Source organism: Falco cherrug, chromosome Z, assembly GCF_023634085.1.
Source record: "Falco cherrug isolate bFalChe1 chromosome Z, bFalChe1.pri, whole genome shotgun sequence".
Lineage (NCBI taxonomy): Eukaryota > Metazoa > Chordata > Aves > Falconiformes > Falconidae > Falco > Falco cherrug.
This window is the reverse complement of record NC_073720.1, coordinates 80425478-80430944: the sequence shown is the minus strand read 5'-3', so window position 1 is coordinate 80430944 and position 5467 is coordinate 80425478. Positions and strand designations below refer to the sequence as shown.

Genomic DNA, 5467 nt, shown 5'->3' with positions numbered 1-5467 from the left:
TTTCTAGATAGTCTTTCTTATTTCTATAATGAAAAAGTTAACATGGGAGTAGACAGGGCAAACTCCACATCAGATTTTCCCTGTGGGAAAAGGACAAACAGGAAAGTCAATATTGAATATTTGCAGTGAGTTGTGTAGCTTATCCAGGCTGTCTGCAAGGTTAGTGTGATTAAAGATTATGATTTAAAGGGAAACAAATGTGTGTCCCAAACCAGCATTTCTCTTTAGAAAAAAGTACATCTGTAATTGTTACCTTTCCAGTACTTGTTGTAAGGTTGATTTATTGTTTTCTCTAGAGCGATGAATCTCAAACAAATGCTTGGATGCTGTAGCGTACAACAGTGTATGGCAGATCTGTTTCCTAGTTAGCGTTCCGTATTTCTCCTCATTTGTGCTGCAGCACGAGAGCAGCTGAGTGAAATGTCCAGACCTCGTGCATCTTAGGATTGCTGGCTTAAGGAGGCATACACCAAGTGCTGGGAGACTGTGGGAAGGAAACAAATTGACAAACAGCCAATGGGAAACAGAGAAGAAGGCATTTTTACTGCACTGTGTTTACAACTTGTACTTTCTCAGATCCTAAAAAATCTGCTGTTTTGCCTACATGTCTGCAAGACATTATAGTTCGACTTGGTAAAAACCCATGCATGCCAGTGCACAGTTATTAAAGTAATAGCTTCCCCAAGCTACCATGTGCTGAAAATTCAGGTTTAGAATTGCCTGCAAATTCTGGCAAAATGGAAGATTTAATGAGAGGATCTTCAAATTCCTAAACCTGACTAGTGTATTTGCAGCCTGCCCCTTCTTGCTGCTTCTGTTTCTGTATGACAGCATTTTATCTTCCAAAGCCACATTAAAGATCTCTAACCTGAGAGTGAGCTAACAGAAAAGGGAGAGTGGGGGTGTAGGGGGGTGTGGGTGTGCATTTGTCCTGCACCCACTTCTCAATTTTGAAAAACAAGTGACGTACAGAGCAGCCAGGAAACTGCAGTAGAGAGGCAGCTCAAGATATTCCTGGGTACGTGTATTAGGGGGAAAATAAAATGTACAGGGCTCTCTCCTTTTTTTCCTCTTTCTTTTCCCACTGAGGAATGGTTTGGGGGGGCTGTGGCAGGGTTGTGTGCCCGTGGCACTCCCCGTATCTCACTAGTTCTTTGGGGGTCACAGACCACCTGCATCCGTCATGGGAGGGGGACACAGCCAGTTTCAAACAGCGGCATCCTTTCTTTCTCACATTTTCAGACTTATTTTTAATGTTAGAATAAGGTCCTTAATGGCTACAAAAGGCATGCAGAAAACTTAATTTACACCGACACATCTCCCAAAAATGCATTTGTAAGTGACAAATAAATTATTTATCAGGTATGCTCGAAAATATTGACCCAGGGCTTCCTCAAAGCCCTTTTACTATGTGAGAGCTTGTTTTCATCCATCTTACTGTAATGTTCTCAGCCCTTGTTTCACTAACAAAGCCATTGTCATTGTTTTCATCATACCTCCTAATTATATTAATTATTTTCTGTTGTTCTTTACCTGTCTTTTGCTGTTACAAAACTCCTCTGTGGTTTGCAGTGTCACAGAATTGTCAGAAATTCTGCATGTTTGACTTGCTGTTGTCTTGTTTAATAAATATGAGCTCCCAGACAGTTTGCAATACTTCATTTCCCAGCCTGTAGAGCACACACAGTGAAAGAACTCATGTTAGAGAAAAGACTATATTTGCAGTACCTCCGATAACAAACCTGGCACAGAGCTCACACCAGAGCCAATCTAAACATTACAACACTTAGTAAGTGAGCCACAAAACATAATCAGCCCAAAGTACACTGTACTATGGAATGCTTAGAGCATTTACAAGTTTTTGTAGTCCTGTTGCTACCAGCTGAGGTACTGGTGTAAATATTGAAAGTTGTTATTGATTTCACACTAGAAAGTTTCATAAAATAAATTTAAGGAAGTAAGCGTATCTTCAGTCTCATACAATGAGTGATGCCTATTGCTTTTCAGTTAACAAGTAATAATAAATCTGTCACTTGAAGGTAGTAAGAGGCACTACTTTACTGTCTTCCTAGGCTTGGTCTAGGTACTGTTTTTGTAGAGACGCAAAGGCGTGAGCCCACAAGCAGTTAGCCAGGAGGTGGGTTTGGGTTTTAACTGTAAACACATCAGCTGTTTCACAGATGCTGCCCGTGTCCATAGTCTCACCCGCCTCACCCCTGTGCATGCAGAAAGGTTTAATGCTTTCATGGAGAGCTTGATCATCACAAAGCATCTTTGCTTTTGGATCTGAGCCAAGGGGATCACCCTGGTGTCACCAGGCTTTTGGTGGCAGATTTCTCAGTAGATGTTTTTTAAGAGCTGCATTCAGTTGCACTATCCCAACGGTGTCCAGTCTTTCTGACCAAACAGCACCTTCTTCCACGAGATGTAGGATGATGAATGCTGTGTTTGTTGACCCAGTGTGGAGGACAGTTAGTTTAACTAGCCTAAGCCTCCTTGCCAGAGGTTTGCATGGCCTCAGAAGGCAGCCAGGATGGAGATGATCTGGAGACATTGCTTGAGCTCAAAATTGAGGATCTCTGCTCTTGCCCATGGTGAGCTCGTGGTCCTGTGAGAGCATCCATGGACAGGTTTAACCTTCAATCACAGGTGAAAGAGACAATCTGGTCAGACCTAAAGACTGAGTGAGGTCAGGGGGGCAAGTTTGATTTTTTAAAAGGAATTCTAGTGTCATATTTTTTATTTTCCTTCTCATCCAATTCTTTTTGTTTGTCATCTTCAAGGCTGCACAATGAGTGTAAGAAGTCTGTATTTCATGCTCTGAAACGAGCTGACCCCTTAAGACAACCCTTGACAAACAAACGCAGGTGATGAAGATAAAGTTTGTATAAACTTAATCTTTGAACTTCATAGACAGGCATTGCCTAAAATAGTCTTATTTTCTCAAAAAAATCTCTACTCAGTAGTTTACTGATTTTAGTTAAAGCATTTTAAACTGTGTGTAAACAGTTTATTAGCCTTCCCCTGCCCCCCTTCTTCCCCACCCCCCCATTGTTTTTTTTTCTGTTGTTGTTGCTTTTTCATGCATTGTAACTGAGGTGCTTTGTTTCAGGGAAGGAAACAGACAGCAGAGAGACACAAAGCTTCCTGAGCCTTATATAGTGGAATGCATAATTGTTCAGAGCTGCAAAATAGTCTAAAGGGACCTGATTATGCAAATACATTAAGCATCTCTTAAAATCTTCTGAAATTATACCATATTAGCCACGCAATTAAAGAAAAAACTAAAAAGATCATCTCATCTGAGTGTGCATGGTCTTCCCTATTTGCCAAAAATATATTTCTCAAAAGAAAAGAATGGAAAAGGATCGTGATATAAGCCTGAATCCAGGTTACAAAGATGGACTGCTAGTTGTCTCATGAGATATGACCCACTGACAATTGACATTTTGTCCTCTAACCTTACCTCAGCCTTCACACAGTTGTCTGTTCCCCTTGAGCCAGGCAGATCTAAGCTGTCAATTAATAGATAATGTAAGTTTACTTAGATGTCAGTAATGCTGTTATCCATGTGGAAATACATCAAATGTCCTAGTTTGCTCTAAAGGCTATGGTGCTTAGCAAAAATCTTCTCCCATGGGAAGCCTAGGCTTGACAAATGCCTGAGGATTAGTCATAGTCAGCCATCTCTTTGTGATGCAAAATGACATAATCATTGACTTTTTCAAATAGTATTACACTTCTGCTTTCCCCAAATACAGAACCCAATTCCAGGTTTGCAAACAGTTTAGATTGTATAGATTTGTTATTGAATAAAGATGTCTTGCTAAATTTCAGGAACAGGAGAAACACAACAGCTCAAAGACTTGCTAATTTTTTATTAATTTTTGATAAATTCAAGATGTCTAAAATCCAGTGTTTTCTTTTGGTGTTTGCCATGGGTTTGTAACATATTGCCGCAGCACTAGGCAACTGGTAACTTAGACCATTCTCTCCGAAACCATCTTGATTGTGCAATGAAAACACCGAAAAGTTTGCAGAACGCAGGTTGATATTCCATTGTAATAACTGTGAACCTCATTTATGTTGTCTATCTTAAAGAAGAGCATCTTTAAATTAAAACGTTATGTTTTTAAAAGGCCAAAAATCCATTAAAATGCTTATTTTTCCTAAACCCCAACATCCAAAACATATGGGAAAAATTGCCTCTAGGTATTGAAAGTTGTTGCCTTTATCACACTGTGCATCTAAATTCCCAAGGGTGATTGATTTAACGAGGTTTGCACATTAAAAATCTTTTTCTTTGTTACAATAGAGGAAATCACAAGAAAGATTAATGCCCTCTGCATGGTGCCACCGAATTAAAATGTCTTTCAAATGTCTTCACTCCAGGAACACTTTGCTATCCAGGCCTGTACTTAGTAAAGCTTTTCTCAGTGTAAAGAATATATTAGTCATGGCTGATGATGCTGGTGTGCTATAACCTAAATACCTGGAATATGCATATATTAGGACAAACTGGGCATTTCTGAAGGCTTTAAAGAAGTCTTCATTTTTCAGGTTGTTATAATGGATTCCATGTCAGAAATGCATGAGGCTACCTAAAGGTATGACATTCAGTCTTTACATATTTTCTCATTGCAGTGGTGTTATCTGACATGAAACAGAGTAATACTCTCCACCACCGCTTCAAATTTTTCTTATGCATAAACCTCTCAGCAGTATTTTCTTGGCCTGATATGACAACGTGTCGCCCTAGCATCTACTGCATTAACATTGTACAAAACCTTTTTTTTATTATTATTTATTTCATCTGCTCTTACAATTATGAAGAGTATGCTGCTGATCCAAGTATGTTCTCCATATTCATATGTGGATTCAGGCTCTACTGTCTTAGAGACCACCACAACAATAAAGGGACACAGACCAGCTGGAACATACGCTTCTTCCTTCAGGGGAAGAGCTTGCATCCATACTGCACAGTGACACATCAAAGAGCCAGAGCTTTCCTGTCATACCCCACTTTCTAACACACCCCCTACTTTTTTACTCGAGTGGAGGGGTGCAGAGAAAGGGTGGAGGAAGAAACAAGGCTACTGAGGTGGCTTTGGTGTTGGACCGTGTCTCCTGGCGATGATAACTCTGATGGATATAGCAAGTGCCGTTCAATGTGTCCCACTGAAAGGCTGCTGCATTCACCCCCAGGCAGAGATTGGGACACAGGTGACATAGATGCAACATGGATGCCTGGAGAGTACGTCTCTGTGCAAAACAGGGAGATAATCAGCCTGGCAATACAAATAACCAGCTCAGTGTACTGGCTGCTTAGCTTTACATCTTCCTCAAGAAAAGTATAGGTGCTATCACATTAATTCTTTCTAGAAAAGAGAATTAATTCAATAGTTCCTTCAAGGAAAGTGCACTATACAGAAATATAACTGTCATGTCAGTATATTGGAAAAAATCA

General features: G+C 40.1%; 1 long non-coding RNA gene across 1 annotated transcript; it reads right to left on the bottom strand.

Moving 5' to 3' along the window:
- Positions 1-261: 261 nt before the first annotated feature.
- LOC114016994 (uncharacterized) lies at positions 262-1683 on the bottom strand. Its single transcript, XR_003561788.2, has 2 exons — positions 1534-1683; positions 262-484 (listed from the first exon to the last, which is right to left on the bottom strand). It is a non-coding gene; the product is annotated as an uncharacterized LOC114016994 (long non-coding RNA).
- Between the last annotated feature and the right edge of the window lie 3784 nt (positions 1684-5467).